This window comes from Lissotriton vulgaris, chromosome 10, assembly GCF_964263255.1.
Source record: "Lissotriton vulgaris chromosome 10, aLisVul1.2, whole genome shotgun sequence".
In the NCBI taxonomy this organism is placed as follows: domain Eukaryota; kingdom Metazoa; phylum Chordata; class Amphibia; order Caudata; family Salamandridae; genus Lissotriton; species Lissotriton vulgaris.
The window spans coordinates 453,936,164-453,957,317 of NC_141698.1; the positions used below are offsets into that span (position 1 = coordinate 453,936,164).

General features: G+C 50.3%; 2 protein-coding genes across 7 annotated transcripts in view; one reads left to right on the plus strand and one right to left on the minus strand.

Annotated features, from left to right (window-relative positions):
* Nucleotides 1-21,154, minus strand: part of LOC147685396 (uncharacterized) — a 379,028-nt gene that overhangs the window by 348,825 nt on the left and 9,049 nt on the right. The window lies entirely within an intron of this gene.
* Nucleotides 1-21,154, plus strand: part of LOC147685397 (uncharacterized) — a 128,095-nt gene that overhangs the window by 94,700 nt on the left and 12,241 nt on the right. The window contains exon 2 of the mRNA XM_086941311.1: nucleotides 18,906-18,996. The gene's annotated coding sequence lies outside the window, so the exon portion shown is untranslated. The remainder of the gene's footprint in view (nucleotides 1-18,905; nucleotides 18,997-21,154) is intronic.

A 21,154-nucleotide genomic window follows, 5' to 3' on the forward strand; every position in this document is an offset into this window, starting at 1 on the left:
CCCAACAGCGTCTTTCGTTGTACAGAAAGCGCTGCGTGGGTGGCAACGCCTTGAGGGTCGCAGAGTAGATGAAAGGCGCCCGATAGGTTTGGATAGATTGTCCCAGTTGTTGGCTACACTTCCTGCCACATGTTCATCTCAGTTTGAGGCAGTGCTGTTCCGAGCCGCGTTTACGCTAGCATTTCACGGAGCAATGCGAGTAAGCGAACTAGTTGCAAGGAACAAACTGGATGTGGCGGGGGGTTTGTGCCGGGAACATGTTCAGATCAGGGGGGAAACGATGACTGTCTCCTTTGTAAAGTCTAAGACTGACCAAGATGGGATGGGTGACTGCGTCGTCGTACGCAGGATTCCTGGGTCCTCCATATGTCCGGTAAAGTGTTTAGAGGATTACCTAGCACGAAGGGTGGCATCATGGGGGGGGACTTTGTTAAGACACGCGGACGCCACCCCACTGACGAAATTTCAGTTTCAGCGGGTGCTTGCGATGTCAGTTGCCGCTGCGGGCTTGAACCCGGGCGAATTTGGGACCCATTCCTTTCGGATAGGGGCTGCTACGGAAGCTACAGCCAGGGGTCTTGATGTTGAGCAAGTGAAACGAATGGGGCGTTGGTCCTCCAATTGTTATAAAAGATATGTGCGGTTGCACATGTTGTGAAGCTGTAATTATGTACTTTGTACTCACGCTTCTTGTTTTTTGTTTGGTTTCAGTTACGCAAGCCTACGAGGCGGGGCGGACTATGCAGTCGACCCTACACCGGGCCAGCGGTCAGACATCACCGGCTGTGAAAAAGGAGGTGTGGGTCGTGGGCCACTCATACGTGAGGCGTGCCGCAGACGTATTCAAAGCAGGTGACATGATTCACGTAGCTGGGGAATACGGGTACAGGATGTCCTTCTACGGAAGGGGCGGTCTCTGTATTGACCAGTTTCAAACATTCTTTGAGGGTTTGTTAGGGCGGACAAGGTCACCGCCGTCTATAGTAATAGTGCATGTTGGGGGCAATGATTTGGTCACCATCGGTAGACGACTACTCCTGGAGGCAATGCTTTCCACTGTAAGTTGGTTGGCGAGGAGAGTTCCGGGGTGCACAATTGCATGGTCCCATTTGATTCCACGAAAGGTGTGGCGGGGGGCTATCTCTATACCTGCTTTGAATCACTCTGTTAGAAAGCTTAACAATAAAGTGAGTAGGTTGTTCCGTTCCAGGACATTGCATTCTATTTCTCATAGCTGTATTAATGATGACAGGATGTATTCGGGGGATGGTGTGCATTTGTCTTGGGTGGGGAATGAGTTGTTCGTAGGGGACCTCTTAGCATGGTTGAAATCTTTGAAACATGACCTTTAGGTAGGAGTTTTTTGGGGGGTCCGGATAGCCGGTCAACTATCCGGCCTGTGGCGGTAAGGTCATGATCGGTGAGCACTAATTGGAAGATCCCTATGAGTGGGCGTCACCCAACACGGATGGGAGCGCTCGGGGGAGGTGGCCTTTGGCCCCTCAACGGGGAGGCGGTCCCTTCTAAGGATGGGTCGCCGGAAGAAGAGGAAAGGCGGTCAAGGCCCCTTCCTGTGTAGGAGGGGTTACAGCCCCCTCCTGGGGAATTTCCCGGGGCCAGTGACATCTGCGACGGCAGATGCGGTAAGTTGTGTGGGGTTGGGGGGAGGTCTACGATACCTTCTAGATACCTCACACGAGTCTTCGAACGACCTTTAACTGGCGTCGAGTTGATAAGTGCCCCCGTCAAGACAAGGGAAATTGTAGTAGTTGCACGTGAGTACGCCTCAGTGCTGTCGCCCCTCCCAAGTGGGCGGGGTATGTCTGGTTAGGGATCTTGACACCGGTTACGACCTTGCCGTTGGCCCTTAAACGTTAGGATGTACAATTTCAATATTTCAAGTAAATGTTTTGTAGGATGTTAGATCGGCTAGGAGAACCTCTGTATTAGAGAATCTGTTAAGGTTAGCCAAACATCGCAGTGTGGTATGAAATTGTACATTAATGTTTAAATGTTTTAATTTTTTGTTTTTAATAAATACGGCCGGGAGGGTCACTCCCTCCCACTTCCAAAAACTTCAAGAACTGTTTCCGGTTTCCCTCATTTGGGGATTGTGTTGAGAGGGGGTGGCGGGTATCTCAGCCATATGGAAAGGGGCGACCACTCGGTCCCCCCGAACGTATGGCAGAGTGCCTCGATCCCCCCGGGAAGCCATTTTTGGGCGGGAGGCGCGTCTCGGCTGGTATGCCCGAAGCGGCGTAGCCGGGGCGCGCTTTTTCCCGCCCTTGAGTGGGCTGGCCTAGACACGGACGCCGCCGGCCACGCCCTCGGGGCAGGCAGGGGCGGGTTTACGCCCGCCCTGAAGATGGATAAAAAGAGACGCAAGACCAGAAGACATCCTCTTGTTCCTGTGCTCTGAAGCTGCACCTCCCCGCTGCACGTGAGCTCGAGACGGAACGAAGAGCCAATTTTGACCCACCCACCAGCCCCTGAGGACAGCTAGTTGTTTTAATAAAGTTGATCAGTTAATCTATTTCGTTTTCAGGTTGTTTTGGTGTTATGTTGATATTTGATGTGTAATAAAGATTGGTATAATGTTACAAGTTGATGATTAAAGAATGTCGGATTTAAGGTCCATTTAGACACAGGTTTTTCGGTCATAGTGGCCAATGTAGTTTCGTTTAGTTAGCACTTGTCGTATTTATTTCGGTCAGGCGGTAGGCGGTAAGGTCATGATCGGTGAGCACTAATTGGAAGATCCCTATGAGTGGGCGTCACCCAACACGGATGGGAGCGCTCGGGGGAGGTGGCCTTTGGCCCCTCAACGGGGAGGCGGTCCCTTCTAAGGATGGGTCGCCGGAAGAAGAGGAAAGGCGGTCAAGGCCCCTTCCTGTGTAGGAGGGGTTACAGCCCCCTCCTGGGGAATTTCCCGGGGCCAGTGACATCTGCGACGGCAGATGCGGTAAGTTGTGTGGGGTTGGGGGGAGGTCTACGATACCTTCTAGATACCTCACACGAGTCTTCGAACGACCTTTAACTGGCGTCGAGTTGATAAGTGCCCCCGTCAAGACAAGGGAAATTGTAGTAGTTGCACGTGAGTACGCCTCAGTGCTGTCGCCCCTCCCAAGTGGGCGGGGTATGTCTGGTTAGGGATCTTGACACCGGTTACGACCTTGCCGTTGGCCCTTAAACGTTAGGATGTACAATTTCAATATTTCAAGTAAATGTTTTGTAGGATGTTAGATCGGCTAGGAGAACCTCTGTATTGGAGAATCTGTTAAGGTTAGCCAAACATCGCAGTGTGGTATGAAATTGTACATTAATGTTTAAATGTTTTAATTTTTTGTTTTTAATAAATACGGCCGGGAGGGTCACTCCCTCCCACTTCCAAAAACTTCAAGAACTGTTTCCGGTTTCCCTCATTTGGGGATTGTGTTGAGAGGGGGTGGCGGGTATCTCAGCCATATGATGTTGTTGGGACTTGAACTACCGATGCGTAGTAGAAGGAAGTGCACCCGCCCTAAAGTTATTTGACTTTGAGTGAATCAGGTATCCTGACTTTATTTTAGCAATAACAAATAAAATCCTGCATGCGAGCTAAGGCCAAGACCCAAAACTAACCTTGAAACCCATAGCCTGGCTCTGTAAGTAGGAAGCACCGAATGAGTACCTTTTCGGGGACATGAGGCTAACCTCTGTGTTTCCTGTGACATTCACAGTGAGCTGTGGTGGCTGTATACTGTGGTGGCCCTGAGGAAACTGCACTGGCTTCCTATTAAGGCCAGAGTGTTGTTTAAATCTCTATGTATCATGCATAAAGCCATGTGGAAGAATGCCCCCACTATGATCTGCTCCCTGGCAAAACCCTACCTTCCTCGCAGATCTCTGCGATCTAGTACTGCTTTCCTGGCTACTGTCAACAAGATCAGACGTACCAGATGGGGTGGACGTTCCTTCTCCTGGAATGCCGCAAAGGAATGGAACTCTCTGCCCACTCTCCTTCGCAGCGAACCAAGCCTTCTAAAATTTCGGAAGGATCTGAAAACCTATCTGTTCATTTAACTTCTTCCCTTTTTTAATAGTATGACTGTACTCAGCGCTACGAGGCCTCCGGGTTGTTTGCGCTCTATAAAACCCGATTAATAATAATAATAATAATAATATACTGTTTTTGGGTCAATAGCATGGGATAGGCATTTTTCTCTGAGAGCACCCTCCATCTTGTGTAAAGGTCCACTGATGTGATGTGCTCCCACCCTGCTCTGACATCCATCGGCATCTATTGAGTGGGTGTTGTTTGTATGGTGCCTGCTGGCAGGGCTGTTTGTTAGTTATAAGTGAATGTATTCTATAAGCCAGTGAGCGCTATTATGGATTGTACTTAGCTTAGACACAACAGAATATGAAGGTGTTAATAAAGTCTACCCAGAGACTGGAAGTGTCTGACCTGCATTGTCGAATTAGTTGGAGGATGTCCCAGACACACTGAGAGGTGAATGGACAGAGACAGGGTTGCACTGCCATCTGGGTGATGGTAGAGGAATGGGAGTGACTCAGCAGATTATGATGTTAGGTTAGTGGGAGAGAAGTTTCTAGGCAGGGCTTGAACCTTTTGTCTTTCTTTTGAGTGGCCCCTCCAGGAAGTCTGACGACAGCTAGGTGAAGAGTTTCACAGTCAATTCAATTCAAAATTCCTTTATTCGACTGTGTGGAATACAGTCATAAAAGTACAGATAAAATACAAGTATATACAAATCAAGTATTAAAAGAGACAGTTCATCAATAGCAAGAGATCACGAGGTAGCATATAGTTTCTCAAACAAGTATCAATATACTATTAATCAGAAACATATTTACAGGGGTAGGATAATTCAAATGGGGGTTAACCTTCCATGCTTTTTCTGAATTTCACGGCTGTTTTTTAAAAAATTACATAAAAACAAAGTGCTTTCGCAGTGCAGCATTTGGAGATAAAGTAGTGCTGGCCTTATTTGCACAAAGTTCAGTTTTTTAAAAAGAGGTTTTAAAAACATTTTCCGTGGTATCATATAATAGGAGCATACAAATAAAAAGTGTGCCAGATCTTGCGGAGACTTATTGTCGCAGCCACAAGTTGGCAACACTTGTCTCCTGTGGGCTCCACTGGGCACGGCTAGCATCAAATGAAATAGATCAAAACGAAATCTAGTCAGCAGTAAGCGCTCATATCTGGTAATAGGCCAGGATAGGTATGGTTCAATTTGTATACATGATTTAGTTAAAACATGCCTCATCACACTACCCTTCTTCAGTTCTAACTCTTCCCTAGCAAGCTGTCGAGTCAACAGAAAAGTGTCCTTTACAAATGTTACGTCATGCTTGGATACTTGCTGTGGTGTCAGGAAAAGATCCTGCCTGCCCAGATCTTGAAGACAGTTTCTGATATATTTTAACCAGGGTATCTTGAGTTTCCCTTCCCAGTTGAGTGCTTCGAGGAGGATGTTTTGTGTAAATGGTATTTCGTCATTCAGCCAGCAGTTTAGCCAACACAACAGGGGGTTTACAGCGATCTTGTCCCCTAGGTGTGGCATGCCCAGTTCCTCGTGAGTGGAAAAATTAGCTGTGCTCCTTGGTAGACACAAAACTTGTTTTAAAAAGTTGTTTTCAGTGGTTACAAGGCCGCCCACTGGGACAAAGCCCCAAAGATCACTCCCGTAACAGGCGACAGCGGTGCTTTTGGCTTGATATAATTTCATCAGAGCAACCACTGGTGTGTTACCCATTTTGCGCGCAAAATCAATTATTGCAGCATTGGTCCTTGTTATTTCTCCTCTCTTTTTTCTTAGTGCGGGACCCCATGTGAGTTTATGGTCAAACAATACTCCAAGGTATGAGAAGGTTTTTGTTATAGGAATTTTTTCCCCGTTGACAGAGAAGGGGAAGGATTTCTTTGAACCAGATCCTACCTTCATAACAAATGACTTGGTATTGTTGATACACAGGCCCCGTGAGTTCATAAATTGGAAGAAAGAGTCAAGTAGTATTTGGAGGCCAAGTGCAGTTCTGGAAATAAGGACGGCGTCGTCTGCATAGAGCAGAACAGGTACGCCCTTTCTCCCTATATATGGGTAATCAGTATTTGTTTTTAAAAGACGCTCCTCAAGACCGTTTATATATAAATTAAAAAGAAATGGCGCTAAAATACAGCCCTGCCTAACCCCCCCGATTTATTTTAAAGTCTCTGGTTACTTTCAAGTCTTTAGTGTAACGAACATTTGCTCGTGTATCACTGTGGAGGTCGGCTAAGAAATTAATCAGATTTTTTTCAATCCCCATTTTTAACAGGACATCCCAGAGTTTGCTTCTATCAACGCAATCAAAGGCCGATGAAAGGTCCATGAAGGCCATGTTTAGGGTTCCATTTCTAGCCAAGGTGTACTTGCCACTAATTAGATATAGGTTCAGGCATTGAGTTATTGTTGTTTCACAGTCATTGTGCTCCTGTTATGGGCACCCCCGCTTAGAACCAGCATCCTCCCTACTTGCTGTGAGAGGCATCACATTATACCAATAATTGTCTATGCTGCAAAAATAAAATGAAGTTATGAAGGGGAACCGCCCCAAACTGGTTCCTGGACTGTAGACACATCCTCTGAGAGAAAACTCTGAATAAATGTGCCACCCAGACCTTCACACTATGCTCCAGTTCCACACTGCTTCACTGACTAAGGTCTGGGGTGCACTACAGAGTACTTGTAGACCTGCTGTGATCTATTGGTGGTATAACAGATAGTCAGTCTCCCTGAGGCGAGGGAACATTGTTTGAAACTGTGCATCTTGCTGCTTTCTGGAGAAAGCAGTGGGTCTGCATACACCTAGAAGCCTGCCTGCCTGCATGTTAGAGGGGAGAAGGAGAGAGACTTGTCCTACAGGAGAAGAATCAAAGCCGCTGAATCTGGGGGAGGGAGAGAAGAGCCATTTTTCCCAAAAGAGTGTTCCAGAGCCAACTTGTGTGAGCCCAAGAGGCTCCTGACCTCCCTGTTCAACCAAAAAACCACGTTCATCATCAAGGAGATTCAGCTGAAAGTCTTCTGCTGCGATCGCCATAAAGGAAGCAATAAACCCGTGCTGACTCTACCTTCAGTCACCGTACCTGAAGGCTGCAACGCCGCGCCCAGACTGCGGGAACAGATTCCTGAGAATACTGACTGAACTTGATAAACAGAACCACTTGGTGCGCCTCCTCAATAATATCTCAAACTGCATAACAGAACTGCCTACTCAAGAGTAGTGATTGACCAATGGTCACAGGCTGCATGGAAGCTGCTCATTTTCTAGCCGACCTGATCCTGAACCTGCGCATAACTCACAGCCTTCCAGCTCTTCTGTGCAGTAAGCCCTATAGATTCCATAGTGATCATTTCAGAAGTGCTACACCCTCCTTTATGTACCCCATAGCATCTTTATCATGTGATTAAAGTACTTCTAGTTCCATAAAAAAATTAACTAGATTGGATATTCACTTATTGGGTCTGTTGTGTGACTGTTGCGTTCTGAGTCGCTACCCCGATAATATATCCCAGAGACACCTTGGACTGCTTGCACTCGCCACCTTGAGAGTCAAGTATGGAAGGGGTTTACTTGGCTCATTGTGCATTTTCATAGTAGGACAGGACCTAAAACATCAGTGGTAAACACCGCTAACACCCACGATTGGTCAGTAACCCCTTTGTGCCCTGTGGCCCCCAACACAGGTTGTGACAGATATCTATCTAAACATGACAGTTTAGAAGTGGAATCAAAGCATTGGAAAAAATCTACAAACCCGATGTGCTTCATTCACTGCAGGAGAAAAACACAATATAAGGTCTATTACAGTGCAACCCCACCCCAAGGAATAATCACAATCATTGTCATGGTGGACTCTTAAAGTCACCAAATTAACCTGACCTGAACCACCTGGTAGCCAAGGAACAGAACAGACAGGTATAACTTAGGGCAATGTCTAAAGTATTTCTGCAGTACTAAAACAGAAATGCAAAACAATTAAAATCTCAAAATAATTTAGAAAATGAGTAAAATGTATCAAATAACATTACACCAACATTGCACAAATCCAATAAGGGGAACAAGAGATATGAATTTTTAAAGTTTTAAATAGTAATAGCACCAAGAAGCACAAAGTGTCAATGGTATTGAATGGACGTGGTTGTCCAGACCTAGGCACCATTTGACGCAGACTGCGATGGAGAGTGGCTCCAATACACCACCAGGTTCGTCCTGGTAAACAATGTAATCTTTTAACTTTAGTTCTTTAAGTCCCAACCCACCAAAGGAATGTACTTCTAAAGCCCTAAGGACCACAAGAGAGGCACTTAGAGACTCAAAGGATGTCATGCCCACCAACAGCAGGCTCCAGTCGAGGTCCAGTTGCCACTGACCAACTGGGTTATTGCAGGAAAAGGCCGCCTATAGCCTGTAGCTTTAACAGTAGGTTAAGGTTAACCTTATGACCACTAGAAGGCACTTCTTTGTCTCCAGTACAGACAACAGTAGGTCCTTCAGGGCTCTTCTCAGGTCGCAGACTGCAAATTCAGTATTCATCTGTTTGTCCTCAGGTTCCACTGGTGTTCTGAAGTGGGTGCCTGGAGATACCACCGGTATGCCTGGCACCAGCTAGTCAATGAGAATCTCTCTTGGGAACACCCCAATCAATAGAGTAAAAGTCTCTGGGGCTACCCTACCTACTTTATTCCAGATGGCAAAAGTCTTCGACAACACTACACTTAGGTGCTGAGGAGTGGGGTGGGGGTGTTGGTGTGGGGGGTGTATGTGTGTGATGTCCTACGGTAATCATGTATCTTCCACATCTAACATCAAAATGTAGTTTGAGGAAGGCATGGTACACCCCATTAATCCCAGACACAGAAGTCTGGTAGAACAAAAGTAGAGATCTCCTGCAACCAGACAGTCGATTGCCCAGAACTCTTTTGGCATCCTGTTTCCCTTCTCTTTGAGTCCGTCTCCAGTGTGTAGGAAACTGACATTTTCCTGCAGTTGTCACCCCACTTTGTGCCCCCATTAGAACTACTAGGTGCTGGTTTTTAACTCTGACAGTGCACTGAAGCCTTCTAACCTGGCTCGAGTGCCAGTGCTCTTTTCCTACAACAAAGTTGAGCACCCTTATAAGTTCCTAGTAAATCATACCCAGGTATCTAGGGCATGGGCACTAATGGGGGTCCCTAAGGGCTGCATCATGTATTGTGCCACCCTCATGGACCCACACCTAAATCCATGCAGACAGCCATTGCACGCTGCTTGAAATGGTGCAAACCATTGTGAAAACATGACATGGTACACACCCAGTGTGCCATGCCAAGGACACTGCATATGATATATGTATGTCACCCCTACAGCAGGCCTTGTAGCCCTAAGGCAGGGTACATTATTTTACCTGTGAGGACATATCTGCCTGTGCAGCTTTGCCCTTGTGCGGTCTCGTTCACGTACTAGATGGTACTAGTGAGCACGTAAACCATCTTAAATACATGTATTGGGCACTGGCCATTCCCCAGCTATGTGTTTGCTTTACTGAAACCTATGTTGTTTGGTACCAAACACCTTGTCCTAATAAATCTGTACTATTACCAGTACTAGATTTATTATTATATGCACCCAGAGGGCCTCTTAGAGGCGGCCCCTGAAAACCCTACCAGTTTTTAGTGTGCTGGCTGACTGGTATTGTCCAGCCTACAACCACAGACAAGTTTTTGACCCCCTGCAGGTGACAGCCCACACTCTCTGTGGTCAGAAACAATGCCTGCTCTGGAGGAAGGTGTTCATACCTCCTCCTGCAGGATGGCTAGTGATTTAGCATATCAAGACAAAGTGCCTTTGATATACAACCGCAGCTACCCCCAGACCTTGGAGATGCCATTCCCTCCCTGAGGCCCATTTGGCACCAGGACAGGTGGGAAATTAGCTCCAGGCTAGTCTCACCTCTACGGTGGGCTGCCTGATGTGCTCTGCAAAAGAAGGGTTCCACCATCCTGGTTTTGGTTGAATTAGGAACTCTGGAACAGGGTTATGATAACTCCCCACAGGTAGTGGTCATATAGTGCAGTGACCCCAGGGGTAAGTAGTCCATTGGCTACTACCGTTCACTCCCCTTAATGCCCCTAAATTTTGTATTTAGGTGGCCCTCTGACACCAGGGACTCAGGTTCATCTGCATGAAAGAAGAGGAAGGAAAAGAAGAGCTGGAAACATGAGAACTGTGGACCAGCATCAGCCTTGGTGCAAAACCCTGCCTGCTGCTCTCCCAACAATCACTGACACTGACTTGTCCTGAAGCAAAACAGCCTCTGGAGGTCTGTCCAGCACTTCCTTGACCCAGCAACATCTCTCTTGGAGTGGAGGAGCCACCCCCCTGCACCAGCAGGCACAGGCTGCAGCTGCCCGGTACACCGTTCTGTCGACCCCCCGGCCCACCAAGGGAGCAGCAACCCAGCAAGAGGTCATCATGCTTCAGGAGGTCAGTTCTGTCTCCCTGCCAAGTTCAAAGACGCCTTGACCCCCAGGAGTCACCCTGCACCAATACCTGTGGTAACAGAGCCAGCTGCAAGCACCAAGGCTTGTTTGTGTTCAGTCAGAACACCGTCACTGCCAAAACGTACCTGCAAGTTGAGGGCCTCCCACAGAGACCAGCCCCATACCGAGAGCCTGCTCTGTTTCTTCTCCCTCTTCTGCAGGTCTACCAAGAACCATGAGAGCCTCTAACTCACCAACCTGTTGGACAAAACTCCTCTTTACCTGTGCTCCCCAAACCGGGCTCAAACTAATGGTGTCTGTGTGGTCCTGAGACTCTCAAGAGCCAAGCCCCCCTTGGGTTCTGCTGGACTGATCCCCCAGTCCCCTCTTGCAGCTTTTTTCTAACAGGTACATTTACCACTGACTTTAAAGGGTAGCAATTGAGGCTACCGCCGTGTAAAGCACCTCTGCATCCGAACAACCCAGGGTAGGTAAAATTGAACTCTTGGTGCTTTTTTGGACCTTGGCCCTACTTACCTTAAGTCCAGAAGAACAGTCCTGTAAGTCGTTGGTAAGTGTACCTATGCAGTGACTGTTTCTCCCATTGGATAACATTACTGCGTTCAAGGCTCCTGCCTTAAATCTGACAGCTGTCATTTTATATTGTTCTACTGTAAAATTTGATATCATCTAAAGTACTTACCTGATTTCAATAATCTTGGTGTCTAAAATTATATAAAAATATATGTTATTTTTCTAAATTGGTCTTGAGTTTCTTCTTGAGTGTGTGTCTGATTTATTGACTCTGTATGGTCAACAAATGCTTAACACTACCCTTTGAAAAGCCTAAACTGCTCGCCCACACTACCACAAAGAGAGCATTTGGGACTATTAATTTAAGCCCTGTAAGTCAATAAGGGTTGTCTGGACTTTCTAGATAGTGTGCCTCCTTTTGGTACACTACATAAAATGTCAGCTTTCTACATCAGTTTTATATATAAAACCCAGAGACAGAAGTCTGGTGGGACAAAGCAGGTTAATCAGTAACCCGACACTGGATACACAAGAATTATCTTGGCATCCTGTTTTATGCCTTTTAACTGCACCACAAAGTGTTATACGTAAACCCAGCAAACTTGTTAAGCTAGCTTTGACACTCAAGCAGGGTTTGACACTGTACTATTAAAAAGGATACTCACAGCCTCCATGTTGCATATTCTGGGAGGTTCAGAGGAGTTGTCTTTCCCAACTGTTATGTTATCAGTGTTTTTATGGTGTGCTAATCACATGTGAGAGCATCTATGCACTCTGTAGTCAGTGTTAGACATTTCACACCTATTCATAGCCATTCAAATGCTAATTACTGGCTGGTAGAACTGGGAGAACAACTGCCAATTTAGTCTCCAACATCTTCAGCCAGGGAAAAGGTAAATTTCTAAAAGTAACTTTTCCTTAATATTTATTACAAATCTGACTTCATCATTAAATCATATTTTTAGTTCAAATCTATTTTTATTTTAAACACAGCGTTAAGCCTACAACCTCGTATCGAGGCCGGCCGCGTATATGATAGTTCTTGTGGTTCTGCACCCGCTTGGGCGAAAGAGGATCTTTAACACAGGGCCTTGCCTACAACCCTCAGAGGAGGGCCAGCCGCGTGGCTTAGGGACGAGTTTCGCGGGGGCTTGTCGCAGGTGAGCGTATATCCGCTTTGCAATGAGGGTAAATGGCGGGCAACCAGCCCAACTGTCTCAAACAGCCCAACAGGGCACAACTATCTTGTAGAGAGACAAAGGCCAGTGTGGCAAGTAGGAAAAAAGAAAGTAGGTGAGTCAAGGGGGCCTGAGAGTAGGCAAAGAAAGGGAAAGAGGGTGTTGGGTACTCGCGGCTTGTCGGGGTGCAGGGCATAGGGGGGTGCGCGTGGCAGCAGCAGCAGCTATAGTGTGTGTGTCAGTCAAGGGTCTAGCCTTGCAGAGTCTGCAGGGACGATGGCATCCTCGAAGAGGTGCAGAGCACGAAGTCTAGGGGGCATGTGGCGCGCATATTCTGTGGAGCAGAGGTGCCGTACTAAGGGCTCCCAAACCGCTTTGAAGCGTGTGTCCCGCGCCTGTAGGCGCGCCGTGAGCAGTTCCATTGCTAGGACCTGCCAAAGGCGCACAAACCAGGAAGCTATGGGCGGCGCCTCTGTTCGCTTCCAGTATAGGGCGATGAGTTGCTTAGCTGTACCCAGCATTTGGAGCGCAAGTATCCAGTCGCTGCGGGTGAGTGCCTTGAGTGTGGTAGGTCGAATGCCGAGTAGAACCGTGCTCACGTTCTCGGGCAGGGGAAAACCCAGTACCCCTTTGATGTGGCTAAGCACCTCCTTCCAGAAAACAGCCAGGGTCGGACACGTCCACCATATATGCACAAAGTCACCAGTCGCAGAGCCACATCTCCAGCACATCGACGAGGCATTGGGGAACATCTTGCTAAGGCGCAATGGTGTATAGTACCACTGAGTGAGCAGTTTGTAGGCGTTTTCCCTCTGTGGGACACTGCGGTATATCTTGGGTATATCTCGCCATAGTCTGTTCCATTGGGAGAGGTCAATGTCTGTGGCCGCCGCTAGTTGCCATTGCCTCTGGTAGGGGTGAGCGGGCGTCGATGCAGGGTGCTGCAGTATGTAGTATATTTGTGAGATCAGCTTCTTCAGCCCCCAAGGGAACGCGCCAACCTCTCAAAGGGTGTGTAGGCCCGAGTGGCCGCTTGGTACATGTCGTCCCCCGCGGTCCAGTGGCGTAGCTGAGTGTGCTGCAGGCCAGCTGTCAGCGGTACCCTAAATTCGTCCCTGCAGTCCTTCCAAGTTTTGGGAGAGCCCCCGAGGAAAAGATCTCCAACGACTCTGCAGTCTCCTTGCATCCAACTTTCGAACGCCCGAGATCGGTAGGCCGGGGGGAACTGTGGGTTCCCTGCTATCGGGGTGTGCGGGGATGGGAAGGTAGTGAGACCCCTAGACACAGCTACACTGTCCCAGATATCCAAGACCGTTTTTGTGGGGAGTGCCATGTACGCACTTCTGGATCGTGCCGTCCGCGGGAGCCAGGGTAGGTCCCATATGGTACGTCCCGTGACCGCCCGATCCATATGGAACCAATGTTTGTCGCTTTCGCGTGCGCCCCACTCCACCACGAAGCCGAGATGTGCTGCCCAATAGTAGTGTACCAAATTGGGGCATGCCAGACCGCCTCTATCTCGTGGCTCCATAAGGACCTTCTGCGAGAACCGGGGATGCTTCCCTCCCCAGATGAAGGACGTAATTTCGCGCTGAAGGCTTCGAATGCAGTGGAGAGGAATAGGGGTGGGCAGACATTGGAATACATATAGAATTCCAGGGAGGATCGACATTTTGACCGCGTTAAGGCGCCCCAGCCATGAGATCATCAGAGGCTTCCACTTCCGCAGATCCTCTAGCACAGCTTTGCGGCACTCCGTCCAGTTTACCGAGGACCAGGCGTCCAGGTGGGGTGTCAAGGTAAGGCCCAAGTACTTGATGTGGTGTTCTGCCCATCGATAGGGCACAGCCTTCCTCAGGATGGGGATTTCCTCTGCAGGTATAGTGAGGTTAGGCGCCTAAGATTTAGTGTGATATATTTTAAGACCCGACGCCCGCTCATATAGACAGAGCGCCTCGTGGACCGCTGGCAAGGAGTCACGAGGGTGAGTGAGGGTGAGGATCAGGTCATCAGCAAATAGGGCCACCTTGTTGTCTCTCCCCCCGTGGGCTATGCCGTGTATTCTATGGTTGCGCCTTATCATTGCCGCAAGTGGTTCCACCGCGAGGGCGAACAGGAGCGGCGAGAGCGGACACCCCTGCCTCGTGCCTCTGTGTATCGTTAGCGGCGGTGTTAGTTGGCCATTTACTCTGATCCTGGCTTGTGGCCCTAGGTATGGGGCCATGATACTCGCTATCATTTTGGGACCTAGACCGAGCTTCTGGAGCACCTCTTTCAGGAAGGTCCAGTTCACCCGGTCAAATGCCTTCTCCGCGTCAAGCGAGAGAAGACAAGCCGGGATGTCCCAATGCCTCAGCTTGCCTACGAGATGCGCCAGCCTGCGTACATTGTCCGCCCCCTGCCTGTCCCGGATGAACCCCACCTGATCCGGGTTCACCAACCCTGGCATGTATGGGTCGAGTCTCTTAGCCAGTATCTTGGTATAGATCTTTAGGTCGGTGTTCAGGAGGGCGATAGGGCGGTCGGAGGCACACAGCGCAGGGTCCTTCCCTGGCTTCGGTATCAGTGCAATCTCTGCCATTCCCATATCAGGGGATGGGCCAGACGCATCCGAGAAAGAGTGGTACAGCCTCAATAGGTAGGGACGAAGTTGAGTCTGGAAGAGTCTGTAAAAGGTCAGTGGCAAGCCATCTGGCCCAGGTGTTTTCCCCGTGGGGAGATCTTTAATAGCCGCAAAGACCTCATCTTCCAGTATGGGCTCTTCCAGGTCTGTCGCGCATGCCGGCGGTAGTGTAGCCCCTCATAGGCAGCGAGGACGGCCGCTCATGCTTCCATTGATGTAGGTTCCCCCGCGTATAGGGAGGTATAGTAGGCCACAAAGGCGTCCTGTTTGGCTCTTTCCGTGACGGCTCTGGAGCCGTCCTGACGTTGTATATTAGCAATATGGGCTCTGGCTGCTCTTGCCCTCAGTCTTCCTGCCAGCAGGAACCCCACCTTATCTCCTCCCTCATAACATTTTTGTTTTAATGCTAGTAGGGAGAGTTCCGGCTTGTTGGTAAGCAGGAGTCGAAGCTGTCCCCTAAGGTTCGCTAACGTTCTCCTGGACGCCAGGGAAGGCCGGTCTCTGTCCTGTGCCTCCGCCTGTTTCATCTCACCCGCTAAGTCAGACTCCAGCTTATAGGCTGCCCGTCTCCTCGCTATCGCCAGGGAGGTAATGTGACCCAGTATGGTGGCCTTAAAGGCATCCCATACTACCGGGAATGACGTTTCCGAGTTGTCGTTAATGGCGAAGTACGAGTCTATGGCTTCCCGGATGCTGTTAACATCCTCTGGGTCCCGAAGGATGCTCGGTGGGAGGGACCATCGTCGCTCCCGGGGGGTGTGCGCTAGCGGATCCTGTAGTGTTATTTCCACATGTGCATGGTCCGAGAGCGAGATGTCCGAGATGGCAACCTTCAGGGTGTCTCGGGTCAGGTCAAGAGAGGTAAAGATGTGATCGATACGCGAATAGGTGCGGTGTGAGTGCGAGTAAAAAGTGTAATCGCGGACTCCTGGATTGTGGTAACGCCACGCGTCGACGAGCCCCAGGTCTGTAATTTGCGCCCGTAGCGTGGATGACATTGCGCCCGCGCCGCTAAACGCAGTCTCCCCGCGGTCTATTTCTGGGTCCCACACTAGATTGAAATCCCCGCCCAAGATCGTACGCGGTTCGCCGGTCTCGAATTGCTCCCGCAGGAGCGACTGGAGATATTTATCTTGCGACTGGTTGGGTGCATATACATTGCCTAAAGGGAACTGTACCCCTCCCACCTGTACCACAGCTCGAAGGAAGCGTCCATCGCCACTCTTGTAGGGTTTGGTGGATCCCCGCCTAATGCCCGCTCTGCACAGGATTGCCACCCCCGCCGTTTTAGCGTCCGCCGACGCCCAGAATTGTGTGGGGTATCTGGGGTGTGCCATGTGCCTATTGTCCCCCTGCACAAGGTGTGTCTCCTGAAGGAAGATGATGTCGGGGAAATGATGGAGAAGGTAGCGCCATACTTGATTCACCTTATTAGGGGAGTTAAGCCCTTTGACATTGAGCGTTAGGACCTTTAGGGGTGTGGGAACATTTACCGCCATGGCGCTAAGGGGGTAGGATCTGCCTCTTCGCCCATCACCCTCCACCCTGTGGGTTGAAGGGATGCAACCACCCCCCCACATCGCTGTCGCGCAGATACCTGCAGTAGTCTCCAGCCCGCCATACCACACAGAGGAAGAAGAACCCAAGTACAGGGGGAGCGTAGGGGAGAAGTAGGAAATGCAGAGCGAGCAGGAAAATGGAAAGTACATAGAAGATATACAACCACAACAGGCCAACAGGGTCATAGCATATTGTCCCAGGTTCCGGACATCCGCTAGCCGAGGGTTCGGATGATCTCAGGAATGTCACTTCCTATGGGACAAAGTGGGGGGTGGTCTACTGAGGATATGGGTTTCAGATGTCCCGCTGCCCAGGGCGGATTCGGGGGTAGTTAACTCAAGCACCCCGCAAGGGTAGGCGTGCCGTATCAGTCGGTCTGTAGAGGAGTGAGTTCACTCCGTGGCGTCCATTTCAGTCGCGGGTGTGCAGGATTTCAATCAGGAATTGCAGCGGTGTCCTCCTCACAGGTCACCGACCACCCAGGGCCGGGAGCCATTCTGCTGCACTTTACGGAGTGGGAGGCTTCGAGGTGTGGCCCTCACGATCGCCCTCGAGGGAGCAGATGTGCTCTATGATGTCCTGCTTGGCCTGAGATGTGGAGCAGTCATCCACCGGGGGGGTCCGGCGGCGCCGATTTACCGTAGTCCACTCCGGTTGGGCCGGGAGTCTCTCCTGGCGCTTGGGGTGGGAGGGGCTGCGCTCCGGGGATTCAGAGAGACGAAGCAATGTTGACGCCTCCTTGTAGGAGCGGATGACTCTGCGCTTGTCTTCCCAGCGAAAGATGAGGGCAAAGGGATGTCCCCATTGGTAGGGAATGTCGAGGGCCCGTAGCTTCTCAGTCACTGGGCGGAAGACCTTCCGTCTGTGCAGCGTGTTAGGGGCCAGGTCTTGGAAGATTTGGATCTTGTGCCCTCCGTAGCGTAGGTCCGGCTTGTCCCTCGCCGCTTTCAATATGGCCTCTTTCGCCGTGAAGTAGTGCACTCGGGTTATAATGTCCGGGAGGAGACCCAACCTGCCTTCCGCCCGAACACTTGATGAGCACGATCCAAGAGCGGAGGGGGGGCGTCTTCGTTGCCCCACAACTCGTGGAGGAGTTGGGCCACATAGGCCATGACGTCTGTCCCTTCCTCCCCGAGTGGCACGCCCCGGATATGGAGGTTGTTGCGGCGTCCCCTATTTTCAAGGTCCTCCTGCTTGACCTGGAGCTCGATGTTTTGCTCCTCCAGGTTCGCCACTCATTGCCATAATTGCTCCAGATCTTCTGTGCGTGTATCAACAGTCTTCTCGAGTCCATCGACCCTGTCTCCCAGCTCTGTCACCTCCTTACGCAGCTCTTTGACACACGAGTGCACTTCCATTCTCAGGGACCCAATCTCCGACTTCAGGTCCACCATGAAAGAGGACATGAAGGCCTGGGTCACCGGAGGGGAGGCCTCGGCAGGAGGGGGCACTTCTTCAGGTGATGTTGACGCTCCCGCCTTGCCCCACATGGCAACTACTGATGTGCCCTTGGTCGCCGCTGCCGAGTCCGTCTTGCCCCCCCTGCCGCGAGTCATCGTCGATCCGGAATGCAAGGTTCAGCCACCCGGTGCTTCCCAAGTCGCCGTGGGCGTGATTCCTCTGCGTCGCTGCAGCAATGTGGGGGGATAATCAGTACTCCACCGAAGGCCCTCACCCCTCCCAGGCACCTCCCTGCTTGTGGATCTGCGCTGTCCGGCAAGTGAGATTCAGGGCCGGGTTATCAGGAGTCCATAGGGAGTCACCAGTGCGTGAGGGGTCTGTTACTATGGTCAGCCCTGAGGGGGCCACGTGCAAGTCACCCCAGGGTACCAAGGCAGTTGAAGGGGTACTCACGTGACCCTGGCGGCCTCTTCCCCCTGCTCCGGAGCAGCCAGTCCGTGGGATTTAGACACCAGCAGACACCAGCAGGCGCAGCAGCTCTCCCAGTCCGCCGGCTATGATGTACCCCCTAAGTAGTCGGGCCACACACGCCTACAGCACTGTCGAGTAGCCCGGTTCAATCCGACCCATCTGCGGGGAGAAAAGTGCTCAGGTCGTCCCCGCAGCCCCCCGGGTAGGGTCGTCTGTTCCAAAGTTCGTTCAGAGGCGGGGTGGAGTGATGCAGGTCTAGCGTGGGTCCGCTGGCCAGGACAGCAGGGTTAGGTCACGATGTAGGGCCCAGGCCAGTGTGCAACTCGCCAGGCAGGGCCCCGTCTCTCCCCGGCAGGTCAACTGCGGCAGCAGGCAGGGGCAACTCTCCCACACCCGGATCCACTCAAGCAGGCAGTCGATTCCCACCGGGGCCCCCGACGGTCAGAAGGGTCGGGGATCCGGGGTGAAGGCGCCGAACGAGGAAGGGGAGATGGAGGACAAGGCCCAGGTCTCCCCGCAGGCAACCGATGTCGGAACAGGGACCCGCTGTGTCTCTTAAGTCGGGGCCCGGTCCTCCCAGCCCTGATGGCAGCGTGATTTGGGGGGGGTCTTTTTCCCAGCGCCCGGCAGGGCCCGTAGTGCCCAGCTAGGTCTCACTGCAGCGCGGGAGGGCAGGCACCGGGGCTGTGGGCTCCAGGTAGGGGAGGCAAGATGGCGGACAGTACCTTAAAGGAGCCCAGTCGCGGCTCAAGAGTCCAGGGCACATCCGTCGGCAGGCAGGTGGTGGGCCCTGCGGAGACAGCTCACCAGGTCATCCCTGCTTCCGCTCGTGGTCCCGCAGCAGGGCTTCTCGGGTTTCTCAGCAGCAGTCCAGCCGGCGGTTTCCCCGCGCCAGTTGCGGCCCCACGCCTAAGCCAAAGCCGGGGTCTCGCGTGATGTCCGCAGCCGGGCGCCTGCAACGCCCCCGCCGGGGGGTCTTCTCAATGTCGGCCGCCTCTTCCCCTCCGGTCTCCGGTCCCCCGGCGCACAGTTGGCAGCTGGGAAATCCGCCGCAGGGGACCGCCTGTTCTTCCAGCCGCCACGCCAGCTCAAGGAGTTGTTGGCTGAGGAAACGTGTCTGGGCGCCAGCCGCCGGGCTCCGTGGCAAAATGGCGGGAGCACTCCGGCAGGCAAGCGTTAAGGGCTCTAGCTGCACCCCCGCTGGGTCTCTCGCACCGGAGCGATGTTTCCGTTGAGCACCTCGTGTCCAGGGTGCAGTTAGCAAGCGGGTTTCCCCAGAAAGCCCCCCGAATTCCGCTTATGATGGTTAATTGAGGCAGCGGGGCGACGGAGCTCGCTCGAGATGCGCCCGTTCACATCGCCGCCTTGGCCACACCCCCTAAATCATATTTTTAATAACTATTAAAATAGTTGTGTAATTATTTTTGAGTCAGTACTATTCCTGAAATACTATATTAGGTTTTTAATCTGTACTTTGGTTTTCTACATAGGACAGCTAGAACTGCTACAGTGAAAATAGCTTTTGTGTGCACTGTAAGGACATGTTAATATTACATTTCTACATGTCCTACATTTTAACTACCATGCACCCTGTCTTCTGGGTGACATGGCCTGCAAAGGGTTAACTTATTAATATTTAAAAGGGAGGGTTTGACCTGTCAAAAAAGTTTATTTTGACAATTCAAATTGCAGATTTTAAACTGCCAACCCGCCACACTCAGGCTACACTGGCAGGCTTGAACCCATATTTTACACAGACACTGCAGTGGGTGGCACAATAGGTGCTGCAGTCCACTGATGATATTCAACTTACAAGTCCAGGTACATTTTCCACCATATATTTGGGACTTATATGTCAGCTGAATATGCCAGTTATGGATATGACAATCTGACCACATTGAAATGGGGACCACAGGCGCTTTATCACTGGTTAGCAGGGTTAAAGAGCACAGTGTTCTAAAGCCGGGAAAAATATAGGGTGGAGCAAAAGGTGAAAAATACGCTGCTACCATGTAGAAAAGGCAGATTTTCTACTTCTGGAAATAACTACAGCCCCCAAGAATCTCAAACCCCACCTGTTTGTAGAATAGATTAGAGACGATGTACAAAAAGGAATGGATGATGTGCATAGAAAGGGGACAGGTTTAATTTGTAAAGTTCGAAAACAGAATGAAGGAAATACTGAACTAAAAATCTCAGATTTTCTAGACTCACGACTGATTTCTTTGACATAAAACTAGCAAAAGAAGATTACCCCCCAAAAGTTATAATCAAGGTTCCATTTGACGAGGAATTTATAAGCACAAAGTGGGCATTACAACGGATTCCTGCGCTAAAAAAAAATCAAGCGGGTTGAGGTAAAAGTGCAACACCACACTGCAAGTTCAAAACCAATAGCCAATAAAGTCACAGGCGTAAAAAATATATTAAGCAAATTATAGATGAATTACAGTATTGAGAAAATGTGGGTCTGTACTCATCAACAATAAGCCCTGTTTGCCAAATTTTAACGGCTGATAATTCTTGGAGAATCATACTAGATTTGTTGCAATTTGAGATTACAAAGCTAGACGTATGCAGTAACACAGGTTTAATGATGCAGCTAGTGCAAAAATAATACACAACCACTTTAGATATAGAAAATGTTTTTTTACTCAAAATGTGGCACCGGAGTCATAATATTGTATAGTTATTTAACCACCGTCCCGCACATCAAACCACATTAGAAAGCAAAGAATCCAACATTAGAGACAACCAATAATACTCCCACCATTTACCCCAAATCTTCGAGAATTTCTTCAGACATCCCTAGGCAATATAAATCAGTTCCTCCTGCTTAGCACACCAGTTCATACTAGTGTGCCATTGCTTCAAATCGT